Below are 17,120 nucleotides of genomic sequence, written 5' to 3' on the forward strand. Positions count from 1 at the left end.
TAATAAAGTGATAGATATTTCCAACATTAGTTATTGAATTAAATATTAGCACTGAATTAAAGTTTTTTGTAAAACAGATTTCACTCCTGGCACCAGCAAACTGAAAATTTGGAAAGGGTTGATGAGGATATTAGGAGTAAGGAAGATTATTTATGTACATTTCCTTAGGGAGAAGCCACACAGGAAGAAAATGAAAATACCTCAACAACGACTAGACTATCTAAGCAGATCTGTCACGACCTTAAGAATCCTAGGAAATTTTCCTCATGGTCCTAGATAGAATGACTAGATCTAACAGCCAAAATGACTGCCACTTTTTTCCTGCCCAGTATACACTAAGAGATTAGAACTGATCAATGTCTGCCTCAGGTTTTTGCTTCATTTCGTTCTGAACGTACAAGGACAGAGTGGATCATTTGTGAAAGATCTCGCAGCATTTTCATGTTCGGTCACATTTCATCAGAACTACCAGAAGCAAATTACAAGAAATTATGTGGATATGGGTAAAATTAACTTCTCTACTTTTTATTTATTAGTTTGTTTTAGAGATGGAGTCTTGCTCTGTTGCCCAAACTGGAGTACAGTGGCATCGTGATCATAGCTTACTACAGTCTCGAACTTCTAGGCTCAAGCAACCTTCCCACCTCAGTCTCCCAAGTAGCTAAAACTACAAGTGTGTGCCACCACATCTGGCTAACTAAAAAAAAAAAAAAAGAAAGATAGAGATCAGGCTCAAACAATCCTCCCACCTCTGCCTCCCAAAGGGCTGGGATTATAGGCACAAACCACCATGCCCAGCCAACTTCTGTACATTTAAAAGAGCTTCTATTACTACCTAAGTATGGCCAAATAAGAGGCTGAAGCAAAGATCAGAGTAGCCTGACCTTGTGATGAGCAATTCCTTGAATGCCCAACACTTATACTGAACTTCTTTTTGGTTTAGCCAACATAAATATACCAGTTCTCGGCCTGGGCGGGAGGTATACAATGCTTCCCACAGGAACCCTGAGTCACAGCGAGAGTAAATGACTTGGCACAGAGGTCAGAATGAGGCCTGGGGCTGCCTGGATTCAAGAGCCAGCTCAGATACCAGCTCATCCTAAGATTCCAAGCAAGTCACTTTATGCTCTTGCATAAAGTGGATTGTACGCACAGGTGACCATATAGTTTATTGCTCAGGCCAGGTATTGTTTAGAGTAAAAGGGGGTGCTATTAGTAATACCACTAGGACAACAAATCTGTCAGGCTCACAGCTGCTTTAAAATTCCATTACAGCTGAGAAAATGGGACCCAGGTTCCTGCTCACCAGACCTGTCCTCTGCTCCCCTGGCAGGAGATAGCTCAGCCTAGAGTCCTGGGGAAGATTGTTCAGCATACTGTAAAAGATATATGTAGGCACTTTCCCAGCAAATAAAAAGGACAGCCTAACCTGCACCTGCTTGGTTGCACTGTGTGTTCAAAATCAACAGCACTGGAAGGCCACAAACACATCAGGGCCCTTGCCCAGGATGACAGCAGATGCACGCACCTCCTGCACCAGGAGACATGAGCCTTCCATTTGCAGCATCAGGCTTATTGCCCCTCTATCAAACCTGTTCCCCACTGGCAGGCGATGCCCCAAGTGAGTAGGCAGGATGGCTATGGTCCAGGACAGAGCAGGGGCTGCTTCAGGATCCCCAGGTGTTGGTTTTTAAAAGGGCAGGTTACTGCTTTATAAACCACTCCAAGCCACAGGTTATCCTTCTACCAACAATTTCATCTTTCTATAGCACTGTCCACTGTCCCTAGTCACTTGATGTTTTAAAAGTCAAAGGAAGCCAGCCGGGTGTGGTGGCTTATGCCTGGTAATGCCAGCATTTTGGGAGGCCAAGGTGGAAGGATCATTTGAGCTCAGGAGTTCGAGACCAGCCTTGACAACATGGTGAAACCCTGTCTCTACCAAAACTACAAAAAATTAGCCACGGGTGATGGTGTGTGTCTGTGGTCCCAGCTACTCTAGAGGCTGAGGTGGGAGGATTGCTTGAGCCTGGGAGGTGGAGGTTGCAGTGAGCCGAGATCGTGCCACTGCACTCCAGCCTGGGTGACAGTGAGACTCTGTCTTAACAGCAACAAAAAGTCTAAGGAAGCCATCAACAACATCCAGAAATTAAGCTGAGTTAGGTCATAACACAGCCCTTAAAAATGTCCAAGTGACCTCTTGTCACTGTGTAATGAGAGAATTTGGAAATGAAGGTGAAGGAGAAATATTCAAAGAAAAGTCATCCAAGGAAGGAAGAAATTCTATTGGTCATACAAACCTGTTTTATCAGTTTTGCAAGCTTGTCATTTATTTTTCTTTTCTTTTCTTTTTTTAAATTTTGGAGAAGCTCTGAATAACAGGAAAAAGCATTTGGCTTCCAAATAGGGCCATTAAACTGGTGTTGCTGCTGCCCTGATGCCAACGGCCTAATCCTTTCCCCAGAGCTAGAGTGCCAGGGCTCCCAGGGGCTCAAGATGGAGCTTGCCTTCACCCTCTCCTCCCCACTGCTGCTGTCACAGTGTGTCCTCTGGCTGCAGGGCTGCTCTGGGCCCTGACTGCCTGCAGACTGCTTCCCCAGAAGAGATGTTAATTACACACCCAGCCACGCCCCTCTTCAGAGGCAGGACTAGCCACATGCAGCTGCCACTTGTTTTCAAGAGCTGCAGCAATCTGGTTTTCGAACTGGGCAAAAGTGCCGGAATGGTCCCATGGCCACATTCACTGGGGGGGCCCTGCCCCAGCTGCAAAACTGGGTCCAAAGAATGAGGCTCCTGGCCACTAAGGCCACTAAGACTAGGCAAGCTACTCTGCTGGTGCCAGCCTTCTGCTCCTGAGAAAGAAGCAGGTAATATTTTAAAATCCCTATGAGCAGAATTTCTTGACATTTTGTCTTCATTATAGTAACCTTAAGGTGGCTCTCCATTTTTCAGAAAGACACAGGAAATGCAGCTACTTCTGATGAGTTCGACTGCATTGACAAAGAATGGACTCATTCAGAAAAAACAATCTAACAGGGCCCACAACCTATAGATGGTTGCCTACTGGATAGGGTTTGAAAAATTATACTGAAAACCCACAGTCTTGGTATGTTTTTGCCCAGCAAGATGCTTGGAATTCTGACCAATAAGGAGGACATATTTTGCATAAAACTTTGATTCTCTTGATTGCCCCCTTTTAAAATTCAAATGGTAACTATATATAACATTTCAAGGAACTCCTAGATATGTTATCTTGCTGGAACCTACTTAATATACCAGGGAGGGACATAATTCATTAAACGATTATTGTCTATTAACATCCTAATTTTAATTAGTTTTCCACAGATGAGAAAAACAAGCCCTGAGAGAATGAGACCTGGAAAGTGGCACATTTGGACTGAAGGGGAGGTGAGAACCCACTGGAAACACAACCAGGGTGGAGCCAGTGAGGCTCTGTGGTCCCACAGACACCTCTGAACTGACACCTGCACCCATACAGGTGCTGAGGGAGAGCTAAGGAGCCACAGACAGGAAGGACAGAAGTCACAAAGACAAACTTCACCCACTCATGCTTTTACCTGGGCCTGACCTGGAAGTCCTAATTAAAAGACCCCGGACTTCCAGATAGACTCATCCCAACGCTGGGAACGCACACATGCTATTTCTTGAAAGAACAACTTGGCTGTCCCCCAGAGCAGAGTGCCTGGTGTGTACACTGGGATTCCTTTCAATAATTAGAATCCTCTGCTTATGCCAGATATTAATTGGGAACAAAACGAAGCTTTAGTTTTGAAACATCCCTTCTCACTCATTAGCACAATCCTTTAATAATGCACCTTGGAGGCCCTGAGTAATTCTTCTAGTTTGCTGCCCCACAGCATGTCTGGGTTCCAAGGATTTGCTTGGAAGGTGCTGGATACCCTATCCTAGCTGGAGCTGGGAGTGTCCAGAAGCAGCCTCTTTCTTTACCTCTGAACTTCTGTTGCTGTGTTCCCTTAGCCTCCCAGCCTCATCCTGCCCTTGGACTTGGTGGCCAGGTGGCACCCTCTCTTTGGCCCTTACTATCCTTATCTGTCAAGTGAATGGTTTCAATTTCACTGGTTTTCATGCCTAGCTGCACATTAGACTCACCTGGGGAACTTTGAAACCCAATGCCAGGGCTGCACACCCAGGTATTCTGATTTAATTGGTCCAGGGTGGGGCCAGTCACTGATTTTTTTTTTTTTTTTTTGGAGACGGAGTCTTGCTCTGTCATCCAGGTGGGAGTGCAGTGGCATGATCTCTGCTCACTACAACCTCCGCCTCCCAGGTTCAAACGATTTTCCTGCCTCAGCCTCCCAAGAAGCTGGGATTACAGGCACTCACCACAATGCCCAGGCTAATTTTTGTGTTTTAGTAAAGATGGGGTTTTACCATGTTGGTCAAGCTGGTCTCGAACTCCTGACCTCAGGTGATCCACCCTCCTCAGCCTCCCAAAGTGCTGGGGTTACAGGCATGAGCCACTGTGCCCTGCCCCAGTGACTGACTTTTTTTTGTTTTTAAGTTCTCCATGCCCCACAACCACTAGGTTAAATTATCTCCAGGGACCCTCCCAGTTCTAATAAAGTCTATGATCCTTACTCTCTGGTCTCTGTGCTTTATTGAATTTATCTTTTCTCCATAAATACTCATCTTTTATGTTCAGCATGTTACATAGGCTGATTTTTAGAAATGCTTTTACTCATTTAAAAATCATATCGTTGGTTAGGCGCAGTGGCTCACACCTGTAATCCCAGCACTTTGGGAGGCCGAGACAGGCAGATTGCTTGAGCTCAGGAGTTTGGGACCAGCCTGGGCAACATGGCGAAACCCCATCTCTACAGCGGGGCGTGGTGGCACAAGTCTGTGGTCCCAGCTACTCAAGAGGCTGAGGTGGGAGGATTGCTTGAGCCTGGGAGGCAGAGGCTGCAGTGAGCCGAGATCGTGTTACTGCACTCCAGTCTGGGTGACAGAGTGAGATCCTATCTCAAAAAAATAAAAATAATGTTGTTAAAGTATTGTTTGTTGGGGGTAATCAGCTATAATACTGAACGTTTGAAGTATACAATTTGATAAATCTTCCCATATAAGAAATGGTCACAGTCATAATAATGAACATATCCATCACCCTCAAAAGTTTCCTGTGTCCCTTGGGAATCCCCCCAAACATTTTTTCTCCTGCCCCTACCTTCCCAAGTAACCATGGATCTTTCTTCCTTCCTTCCTTCCTTCCTTCCTTCCTTCCTTCCTTCCTTTCTTTTCTTTCTTTTTTGACAGAGTCTTGCTCTGTCACTCAGGCTGGAGTGCAGTGGTGCAATCTCAGCTCACTGCAACCTCTGCCTCCCGGGTTCAAGCAATTGTCCTGTCTCAGCCTCCCGAGTAGCTGAGATTACGGGTGCCCATCACCACGCCCGGCTAATTATTGTATTTTTAGTAGAGATGGGGTTTCACCATGTTGGCCAGGCTGGTCTCAAACTCCTGACCTCAAGTGATCCACTTGCTCGGCCTCCCAAAGTGCTGGGATTACAGGCATGGGCCACCACGCCCAGCCACTTTCTTTTGCTGTAGATTAGTTTGCATTTTCTATCATTTTATACAAATGTAATCACTCAACATATCCTATTTTGTGCCTGGACATAACTTCTAATTATCTCCCTGGACTTTAGATTTCAAGCTCTTTGAAAACAAGATCACTTTTTCTTTTCTCTTCCTCTTGGCCCTCAACTTATCTTTGCTAAGATACAGCCCTTAATCATTATTTGCTTGATTGACATAAGACCTTCATGAACTTAAAACCAAGTTTCAGTTTGGTGGCCAAGAAGTGCCTGCCGCGTTGAAGGTTTTTAACTCACCACCACTTCTGGAGAGGTTCCTCAGTTGGCAGCTTCAGCCCAGTAAATAAATAAATAAATAAATAAATAAATAAATAAATAAGCACATGAGCTTAATTTAGGGTCCGTGGACTTCCAGGAGTCCAGAAAGTGAGAGTCAAGGTGTGGGTTGGGGAGTGGGGTGGAGGGGGAGGCTCAGGATGCGGGGAATGAATACCTGAGAAAGGTCCTTGGCTTTCACCAGATTCTTGACACAAAGGGATAGACTATGGAATTAATGCCCTGCTCTATTCCTTATAATTTCCTATCTGCTTTTTATGAATCTGATGTCTAATTATAAATCCTTTACTCCTCCCTTCTCCCTTCCCACCTCCCCAGCACCTTTGTTTTGTTCTCTGCCTGCCCTGGTTATACTTAACCCTACTTAACTAAACACACTACAGGGCCCTGTCCAGTGGCAGTGCCACTTCATGGGAACTGTTTACATTCCTCTTCTCTTTAAGAGCTTCTCATCTGAACTATGTGACAGATTGTACCTTTTTATTCAATGATTCTTATTCCACTTTACTTAACAGTTTACCCTGAATACTTGGATGCCACTCACATATCACAAATCTATATTTTCTCTAGACCCCAGAGCCTGGGATTCCTTTTCATCTCACAAAAAAATAAAAAATAAAAAAAAAAATCAATGCTTTTGTTGTTATAAATAAGTATTATGAGAACCAGAAGTAACAATAAACTGCAAATTCAAAATCAAGCCACTTCTCCATCCAGAGACACCTCCCTCACTTCCCCTCGTCAAACAGAAAACGTATTTAAAATGATACTATGTCTGATTTTTGATAAAAGTCTGGGATGTAGAATAACAATAATCTGCTCCTAAATGAGAAAATCATAGGCATCGGACAAGTGCTGGTTTCAGAGTTATCTTTCCAAAATAGAAGCGAGCAAGAAAAACATCTCACCTGCTGGCCAAAAGACCAACACCAACTCCCCTTCCTCCAAATTCTCCTTGACCCCGTGCAGTTTTGTTTGTAAGGGACTGATGTCTTACACTCAGCAGCATTTCCTGGCTTCTGCTCGGGGCAAGTTTTTCATTCCTATTCTCCCTTTCACCTCTACCGTTTTCCAACAGAAGAGCAAATACAGTAACGATAGCATTTTGGTCTAGTTCCTACACAAACTCATTCCTCTGCATAAAAGGCAGACCTTTGAAAGGTACTTACGTGGAAGAGGCAAAGGCAAGCCCTGGGTTTGGAAGCAGTGTTTGCTGATGCCAGCCTGCTTAAATAGCTGGGCTGGCTGACGCAGGCTGCTGATAGCACGTTTATTTATGCCTGTGAGCGCACACTCCAGCAAGGACCTGAAAAACCTGCAGCGTGGGCAGGAGGAAAACCACTGAAAGTATGCTGAAGTTACGTCTCTCCTGGTTATTCAGGTTTGATGTTCAGGCTGGGACTTCTGAGAGTTTCATGGAACTTTCTCGTCACTATCTTCTCGTCCCTGACCTTTCTCCTAGCCAAGCAAACTTCTTCACCAAGATCGGATAAGAGAGATGTGGCTGAGAGAAGACTGGGAAGAGAAAAGAGACCCTGAGTCTTTTCACCCACTTCCTTACTTTGAGCGGGTTTCCAGTTGGATGTTGCCTCATTTCAAAGTGTAGATCTGGTGCGGTTGATTTCACAGCTCTGTGGGCTGGATGCCAGGCTAAGAGCCTGGACAATTGCCCAATTAATGAAAGGTTGTTTTCTTTTGGGCACAGAATGTACAAATAAAGAACAGTTAAAAGGGAGAGATTCGGGACTAGGATGATACAATTTTAGGTCTCCCTCAAAAACTATTCTCATTTATTTCCCCTGCATCTGTACTTTCCTCTTACCATCCCCTCCCCTTCATTAATGAAATTCCTGTCTAAGAGGTGAAAGATTCCCCATGGGCTTGCAAATAAAAAGCCAGTGTGTGAGCAATCTGTGGGAAGATGCATGCAGAGTGTGATGGAGAGTTCAGGGGCTCGTGTGACAATCCGTGCAAATGTTTCTAAAGGCGAGGGTATGTGTGTGGGTGTGAGGACCCGGCCGTTGGATGTTTATGTATTTTATTAGCTAGATACGGGAGCTAATACTCAATTGCAGTGCACTAAACACATTATTAGGTGGGTATGATTTTGAGGGAATGAGGGAAGGGAGACAAGGTCTGGTGAGATCATCTGTGGGTGTATCTGTGTGTATTTGCTGGTTCATAGCACAAACCAGTAAGTGCCATCCGGAGAGCCACACCCTGTATTTTTCACTTCACGGGAGAAAGAGAAAGCCCACTGGAGTCTCTTGGGAACAGTAGCCATAAGTGAAAGAAGAGCAGCGCTCATTCAGAGTATCTCTCTCTCTCGGAAAAGGGGGTGACGGGAAACATGTGTGGGAAAGAGTAGAGACAGGGGGTCCAGGTTAACCCAACCTTGGTTACCAGAGGAATTCTTTTGTCTCCTGCCTAATTCATTGCCTAAATTCTGACCGTTCTGTGGCCAAACCTGGATTCTTGCTGCCACAATTTTTTGAATGGGCAGGGTCTATGTCTTGTTTATCATTTGATATCCACAGCATTATTATTGTTATTATTATTGTTGTTGTTGTTGTTGCACAAATTATTATTATGACAGCACAAATTATGATGATGATGACAATGGTCATGATCCATAATCTAGTAAGACTGATTGTGTGTCAGGCTCCATCTAAGGCACTGTACAGAGAGTTTGTTTGCTTATTTAATGTGCAATCCTCACAACAACCCTATGAGGTTTTTTTTGTTTTTTGTTTTTCACCCAGGTTGGAGTGCAGTGACACGGTCTTGACTCACTGCAGCCTTGACCTCCCGGACTGAGGTGATTCTCCCACCTCAGCCTCCCGAGTAGCTGGGACCACAGGCACACACCACCACACGTGGCTAATATTTTGTATTTTTTGTAAAGATAGTGTTACCCCATATTGCCCAGGCTGGTGTCAAACTCCTGGGCTCAAGAGATCCTCCTGCCTCAGCCTCCCAAAGTGCTGGGATTACAGCCTTGAGCCACCAGGCCTGGCTGAGTTAGTTTTTTATTATCGTTATTTTACAGATGAGGAAACAGATAGTCAGAAAAACTAAATGACTTTCCCAAGGTCACAGTGAATGGTGGAGGTGGAATTTGAATCCAGTTCTATCTGATTCCAAAGTCAGGGTTTCACTCAGGACTGGCTTGAACCAATACTTAGAAAGTTGCCTAAGAGTGTTTTCACTTATCTTTAATTGTGTTTTTGTTTATCATCTGTCTTCCAGAATGTGATTTCCATGACAACAATGACCTTTCTGCATTGTCTACTCCTGTGATCCAGCACAGTGCCTGGCTCTTGGTAGGTGCTCAATAAATATGTGCCATTTGTTCAGTTTCTAAATTCCTGTGGAGGCAGTACAGCCCAACAGATAGAGGTCCTGGCATCAACAGAGTCTCATCCTGGTTCAGATGAGACATTTCTTTTTCTCTTGCATCATGTGTCAGCTTCAAGCTACTTCTCTTTATCCAGTGTATCATGGAGATTAAACCAAAAGTGGTTGAAACCATGAAGCAGTTTTTACATCACTTAACTCTGCAGGTGTATGGTTCCAGTTGTTTGGGGGTGCAGTGATGAAACCAAGACCTCCAGCTTTTTCTGTCTTTCATTTTGTAGCTCTCAGTGTGACAGCATTGTCTCTCCTCAGGGTGGTAAGATGGCTGCAGTAGCTCCTTTCATCATATCTTTAAACAAAATATCCAAAGATGGGTAAAAAGTGGCCCAGGATTTCTTTCTCCTAAGTGTCTTTCTTCGTTGGAGAGGAAAATCTTTTCAGAAGTCACTAGGAGTCTTTCGCTTATGTCTCCTTGCTGAGCACTGGGTTATGTTAGCCAACACATTGGCTAAATCCATCATGTGCAAAGAGGAAAGGGATCAGGCTGATCATGGCTCCTCTCTTGGGCCTAAAGGAAGAATCCACCTTCTCTAGACAAATTGCTCTGATAATCTGAACAAAATCAAGATTCATTTATTAGTGAAGAAGCAGAAAAGTGCTACCCACAGTTTTGCCAATCTAAGAGATCCTTTAAAATACAATAACCTGAACTGCTTTCATGCTTGGGCACCAGTCCAGCCATGGCAATTGGGTTTTACTATATCAGTTCTCTCTTTCTATGCTTTTTTTTTTTTTCCCCCCCAGTGAGATAAGGTTGCTTTGGATCTAGGTAAAATTATGAGTATTTCAACAGCCTGCAAATAAGGGAGGTAGCTGGCCACTAATTTTTTTCCTGCAGGTTTAGATCCTAGGTCTTTATATCACCACTGATTTCCAGGGACTACGACACAATCTGTCAGCCTCTTGTCTTCTCCTGTGACAGATGGGATTGGATGGTGCTGTTGATTTCTTAGAGAAGTTGGGTCCAATACCACAACTAATTATAAAAACATGACTCATTTTCCTGTTCCTCCTGTTGTCTATTATATTTCAGTGGAATTCCAGAATCCCACATGTTTGCCTCTGCCTCTGCCTGAGAGCTCCAGCTACTGCCTGGGTTATGTAAACTAAAGACATATGGCTGAGATGGTAATTCTCACATAGTTCTTTTTCTCCTGGTGAGTAACAAACTTCAAATTACCACCCACAGTAAGTGTTATTTTTCTTCTATTTGCTGTTCTAAACCTTTTCCTTGCCACAGGTTTTGGGAACTCTTTTCTTCATTGTCTCAAATCAAGAGAATTAGGAGGAAGAATGGGGTCATGAGATGTTCCTTCACAAGACAGGAACAATGCCTGGGGGAGGAAAGTGGCTCAGTAAGTGTTTACTGTGACTGGACAAATGGTGGAAAGGAAAGAGTGTGGGCTTCTCAATCCTGCAGACTTGCATGAAGTCCCACTACTTCTGCTTACCACCAATTTGATCAAGGGTAACATATAACTTCTCTCTGTTTCCTCATCTGTAATATGGGACCGATGAGAATTATCTCACAAGTTCATTGTCAAGACTAGAGATAAGATATGTAAAGCACTTAGCATAATACCCAGAACATAGTAGGTGCTCCACAAATGGGTAGCTACTGCTAATAGTTACAAGAAGAAGCTGGATTTTCCTATCCTTGGTCATCTTTGTGGAACCCATGCAAAATAGTTAAACCCAAAACCTCCAGGTGCCACAGCAAACAGGGCATTGGTAGAGCCACATATAATGCAGGGATGTCTGGATAGTGGGGCAGCTATTCTCTTCCTTCCAAAAGCTAGAGGTTGTTGAAGTGCAGGAAGTTGATTTATGGATAGGGAGTATGTGGGCCTGAGAAATGATGCAAAGAGAGAAAAGCCATTCCTTGGGGAACATAAAACTACCACGGACATTTCAGTCAATTCACAGTGAAGACTCTAGGCCTCCCAAGGGCCCAAATCTGACCTGTACAGAAACAAATGAGGAAGAGGGGGTAGCCAGAGGATAGAGGTGAGCTTGCTGAGAATTCTGCCCCCAAGGTTGGAACTTGCAAACAGAGAGGCCGAGAATTCTGCAGATGCTGTGGCAGTTTGAACTCCTGGAGAGCCCTTCCTGGCCCAGCCTAGCTGGGACGTAGAACACTGTGGGAAGCAGAAGAGGATCAGCCGAGGGCAGAGAACCTGGACAAAGAAAAGGATGCCAACCAACTGAGGATAGAGACGTTTCCCTTGGCTCCTCCCGGCAAAGGATTTTTCAGGTTTCCTGGTGAGGAGGGAGTGGAAGTTATGACATAATCACACTCTATATTCTTTGTAGTTTGTTGTAGGCATGGTAATGATTAAGTCATCCTTTCGGTGAACTGTATATACTAGATTCTTTTCTTGAGACGGAGTCTCACTCTATCACCCAGGCTGGAGTGCAGTGGTGCGGTCTGGGCTCACTGCAACCTCCACCACCATATCCAGCTGAAATAGCTATGTGTGTGTGTGTGTGTGTGTGTGTGTGTGTGTATATATATATAGTATTTTTAATGGGAACAAAGTTTCACTGTGTTGGTCATGCTGGCCTTGAACCCCTGGCCTCAAGTGATCCACCCCCTTGGCCTCCCAAAGTGCTGGGATTACAGGTATGAGCCACCGCACCTGGCCTACTGCATATACTAGATTCTAAGTGTGGATTCTACCATCTTTCTAATTCATTTGTGGTCCTATGGAGTGCTAGTGAGTTGATGGCCGGGAGTTAAATGTTGCGTCCCATCGACAGCACCTGTGCCTGGGTAGGGTTGTCGCATCTGGTGTGGCCCCTATTGTGTTTGTTCTTCTACTTAAGAAAAACAGTTTCTTCTCATTCCATTTAGATTCACCCAGGGTTTAATGAATGAGGAGGCCTACAAGTATTATTTTCCTTCCTGATCCCCTTCCTGTGATTGGCTAGAGAAGGGGATGGCCCTTGGCAATGGTTGGGAGGGGAGGGGCGGCCGGCGGGCATCACTCATCTGTGGAAGGAGTTGGGGAGGAGGCCTTTCTTCACTCATGAATGAATGCTTCCCTTTACTGCTGTCAGCCGGGGCTGCCTGAGAAGCAGCGTGGCGACATTCTCAGAAGGGATAGGGGTGGTGCCTCACCAGTCATGGTGGCCTCATCCATGACTGATGGAAAGATGTTGCAGACTGGGGCCACCTGTCCTGATTGTAATCCCCCAACACATAGGGTGAGGACAGAGTCCCCACACCCTGAAATTTCAGGGATGGGCCCTGTGCTAGTAGAAAGCAGGGGGTGGGGATCTGGGGACAAGAAAAGCAAAATCATTTGGTTAAAAAGCTTGCTTAACTGGGCACCAAACCCAGGCACTCTGGTTTCACAGTCTATGGTCTAATCACTGCACTGCACGGCCTTTGCAGCTACTTCTGACAGTGTCACAGGAGCCTCAGGTAGGAGGGAAGAGCAGTTACCACCTCCTCTGTACGGGGTGCCCCAACCCCAAGTTTTGTCTATTTAAGACATTGACTTCTGTGAGTGATTTTACTTGGATACAGAGAGGAGAAGAAAAGAAGGACTGAGCTAACAAAAATATAGTTTGAAGACAAAATGAAAGAAAACAAAAAATTGTGTGCCTGACATGACACACAGAAAGAAAGGGCTGAAAGTTATTTGGGATAACATCATGGAGTAACTGAAGGAAAAGAAAGAGTTTTGATTCAAATCTACAGACTCTTTTCTTCCTCCCTCCTCTACCCCAGAGCACCAAGGAAGATTCACAAGGCTCATGGATGACCTAGAAAAATCTCACCTGTCCTCTCCATGTCTCAGCTCCTCATCTGTATAAGGAAAAAAGTTGAGCCAGTTGATGAACCAGAGGTGATGTCTCTGATATCCATTCAGTTTTAAGCTCTTGTCCTTCAAGGGGAGAGGGTCAGGGGCAGGTGAATGTGGAGGAGGGCCTCAGAGCAGCCACACAAGCAGGACAGCTGCTCCCATTCGGGGCTGAGGAAGCCTAATGCACGGGTGCAGCTTTCCCAACTGTTTGTTCCAACATTAAAACACTACTTCCACCCCCATGCCTCCCTCCCAGTTCTCTCCCCGACCACCTGGCCTTCTCCAGACCTTTTAGCGTCCAGAAACTAGAGGACAATACCTGGCACAATGTGGTACAGGGAAGTGGGCAACCAGGATCTGCTCCAGCCACAACCCTCTCAACAGTGTATTTGCTCAGTGCCTGCCTTTTCACTGCAGACCAGGGGGACATCCTGAAAGAGAAAACTAGAGTGGGCTAGTAAAGAAGGAAGGAAGGAGGGAAGGAAGGAAGGAAGGAAGGAAGGAAGGAAGGAAGGAAGGAAGGAAGGAAAGAAGGAAGGAAAGAAGGAAGGAACGAAGGAAGGAAGGAAGGGAGGGAAGGAGGGAGGGAGGGAAGGAGGGAGGAAGGGAGAGAGGGAGGAAGGGAGAGAGGGAGGGAAGGAAGGAGGGAGAGAGGGAGGGAGGAAAGGAGGGAGAGAGGGAGGGAGAGAAGGAACTATAAATCATCCTTGAAAAATGTCTAAAGATTTTGATTTCTGCTTTTGGCAAAAATATGCTGTGGTCAGCTTTTGTTAAGTAATTCAGTGAAATTCTTCTTTGTGTATTTCAGGAAAACCCTGTCTCCTTCATGGCCATCTCTGAGGTTTCTGCAACCAGGCAAGCCGTGGCAATTCTGTGGGTGATAATTTAGGGTCCCTTGTAGAATGTCTTCTGATGTGGCACATTATATAAATGGTGGTGCACACTCTTGCATCTGGCTTTCACCTCTCTAGAGAGTCAGCTCCCAAACTAATCTTTCTAGTGGGCTCTGAATAACCTGCAAGAGGGTCCTGGGTTGATCCTGTGAGGCTGACACCCCTGACTTTGTCCTCTGAAGGAGGGAAATGGACTCTTCATGGTGTAGCCATTTAATGCCCCCATCTGTGCTAGAGCCAAATCTCAGACTGAAGACAACTTAGTATGGTGTCAGGGTTCAGAAAAAAGGCTTTGGGGACAAGCTGGACCTTATTCAAACCTAGGGTGATCAACTTTCTTAGTTTTGCCATAATTGTCCTGTTTTTAGCACTGCAAGTCCTAAATCCCAGAAAATCCCTAAGTCCTGGGCAAACCCGGAAGCTTGATCACCCTATTCTAGCTCTTTCAGGCCTTAGCCAGTCATTTTCCTTCTTCGAGCCTTAGTTTCCTCATATGTGAAATGAGGGGAATAATAACAACATCAAATGGTATGCATTTGAAGGTTAATATGCATTCAAAGATTGTTCACCAAGAAAGTTAGAAGTTTACATGACAAAATGGTCTTTCTGTTTCTGTTCTGAGAAGGAGTAGATGTCTCCTCTCCCCAGTGTGTTTTGACTGTTTCAAGTGGAGGTGTGAGGACAGCACTTGAGGATTCTGGAATACTCTTCAGGAAGCCTTGCAGGCCCTGGCAAATGCAGAGCACAAATTAAGGGTTCTCCCAGCTCTATGATTATGTGGTTAAGTGTAAATGGCAGAAGCAGCTACCTGCTTGCAGAAGTCACTTTTAGCAGCTACCACTTGCAAGTCACAAATAAGAGATTATGAAATCTTTTCTTTTAGGCTTCTTTATTGCCCCTTGGCTATTGTCTGCAGAGATTCTTAACTAATAGCCATGTTCGGAATGACTGTTTTCCAGAAACCACTGTTTCATGGCTGAAAAATGAAAAGAAGTCAATGTTTTCTAAGGACTCCATTGCAAGGCAGTTGCAGGACAAGAGTGGATTTCACAGGCATCTTAATTCCTGGCAGTAATGGCTGAGGGCTGTCTTGGAGACCAGAAGTGGCAGGCAAGAACTCCCTTAACAAAAGAGAGGCAGGGGGATTATTTATTCAAATGCCCTGATAGAAGAAGGCCTAATCAAAGACACCACAGAAAACAAGCCACAGGCAGATAGGGAATATTTGGAACATGAGAGTGTCAAAAGGATCCAGGCTTTTGCTAAAGGAAAGGAAATGACTAGGGGAAATGGCCTTTTATAATTGAGCGGAGCTATGTCAGAGCTATGCGCCAAGGGTTGGGGATTATTCAAAGTGCAAACACCTTTATTATCCTGGTCCTCCCACCCCCATCACGAATGAAGTAAGAATCATTAGAATCAGTGCCAGATTCTGACTGAAAATAGAGGTCTTCAGAAGTTGGCAAATTCAACATGCAAGACTGGCACAAGTGATAATGAACTTGTTCTTGGCCACGGCAGTTGATGACACAATTTTGCATAATTAGAACACCTTTGGAAGTAAGGAGTAAAAAAGGACCCTCCAATCTGGAATTGACTGATTTACATAAACATTAGTGTGATTAGTGGTTTCAACTCTTAAGGTACTTCCTTGTCATTTACATTCTAATTGATGATAGGGTAGAATGCCAAGGGGAGCAACACTGATGGTGTTTAGTGCCATACAAAATGGCCCACGAGGCTGTGGGGAAGTCTGCAAAGTAGGTGTTTCTAGGTTACCAAAGTCATCTTCTTTTCTTGTGCTTTCCACCCTTTCCTAGAGAAAATTAAATTCTAAAACAGCTAATTTAGAAGTCAAGAAATTTCATTATCAGAATAATGCATTAAGGCGTATCTGCTATCTCTTGCTGAGTAATAAATCACCCAAAAACATAGTGACTTAACAACAGTCGTTTTTAACCTCTCCCAGTTTCTGTGGGTCCGGCATTCAGAGAGGGCTCAGTGGGGAGATTCTGGTTTGGAGTCCCCCAAGTGGTTGTCAGAAGAAAGGCTGGAGCCAGAACAGCAGAGGGGCTGAAGAAGCTGCAGTCTTGCTAGGCACCTCTGTCTTCACAGATGGTCTCTCCATGGGGTCTCTCTATAAGAGCTAGTTTGAGCCTCTTCACAACATGGCAGCCTTAGAGTAGTGAAATGCTCCAGTGCAAGTATTTCAGCTCCCAACACAGCAGCTGCATCAACCTTCGTGACCTGGCCTCAGAAGTTTCTGTTGGTTACAAGTGAGTTACAAGCCCCCTTAGGTCCAAGAGAAGGAGAATTTGATGTGACTTCTTAATAGAGAATGGTGATATTCTTGAGGGACAATGTGGGGTAAGAGATAGCACTGTGGCCATCTCTTGAAAATACAATATGGGCGGGGCACGGTGGCTCATGCCTTTAATCCCAGCACTCTGGGAGGCCAAGATGGGCAGATCACCTGAGGTCAGGAGTTCGAGACCAGCCTGACCAACATAGAGAAAGCCCGTCTCTACTAAAAATACAAAATTAGCTGGGTGTGGTGGCACATGCCTGTAATCCCAGCTACTAGGGAGGCTCAGGCAGGAGAAGTGCTTGAACCTGAGCAGTGGAGCTTGCAGTGAGCCGAGATCATGCCATTGCACTCCAGCCTGGGCAACAAGAGCAAAACTCCGTCTCAAAAAAAAAAAAGAAAATACAATATGCCATCAGGTGTAAATAATTGATGATCATAATCTTTTAAGGAAATATTTATATTTTAAGAAAATAACATATTAGGTCAAGCAAATCTTTAAACTAGTAGAATAGGTATAGAGGAACCTGTGGCAACTGCCTCCAGTCCCTTCTTCTCATTACCTCTGATTCTTTTTTTTTTTTTGAGATGGAGTTTCACCCTTGTTGCCCAGGTGCCCAGGCTGGAGTGCAATGGCATGATCTTGGCTCACCACAACCTCCGCCTCCCAGGTTCAAGAGATTGTCCTGTCTCAGCCTCCCGAGTAGCTGGGATTATAGGCATGTGCCACCACGCCTGGATAATTTCGTATTTTTAGTGGACACAGGGCTTCTCCATGTTGCTCAGG

The 17,120-nt window shown here is 44.9% G+C and overlaps 1 protein-coding gene and 1 long non-coding RNA gene across 7 annotated transcripts in view; one reads left to right on the forward strand and one right to left on the reverse strand.

The window, feature by feature from the left end:
• HOPX (HOP homeobox) overlaps nucleotides 1-7,516 on the reverse strand; it is a 33,912-nt gene extending 26,396 nt beyond the window's left edge. For 2 of the 4 annotated variants that reach the window (XM_009207032.4, XM_003898854.5), the window contains exon 1: nucleotides 7,076-7,185. The gene's annotated coding sequence lies outside the window, so the exon portion shown is untranslated. Of the gene's footprint in view, nucleotides 1-7,075 lie in introns of all 4 variants that reach the window. The other 2 variants (XM_003898852.3, XM_009207029.3) reach the window with 2 other exon arrangements.
• On the forward strand, nucleotides 7,174-16,536 carry LOC103884444. Of its 3 annotated transcripts, XR_001902622.3 has the most exons (6): nucleotides 7,174-7,253; nucleotides 9,156-9,229; nucleotides 10,357-10,480; nucleotides 10,564-11,585; nucleotides 13,060-13,177; nucleotides 13,944-16,536. It is a non-coding gene; the product is annotated as an uncharacterized LOC103884444 (long non-coding RNA). The 3 variants fall into 3 exon arrangements; XR_002522109.2 differs by having other exon boundaries at nucleotides 10,357-11,585; XR_002522110.2 differs by having other exon boundaries at nucleotides 10,357-10,678.
• The last annotated feature ends 584 nt before the right edge of the window (nucleotides 16,537-17,120 follow it).

The sequence above is a fragment of the Papio anubis genome, chromosome 3 (genome assembly GCF_008728515.1).
Source record: "Papio anubis isolate 15944 chromosome 3, Panubis1.0, whole genome shotgun sequence".
Taxonomy (NCBI): Eukaryota; Metazoa; Chordata; class Mammalia; order Primates; family Cercopithecidae; genus Papio; species Papio anubis.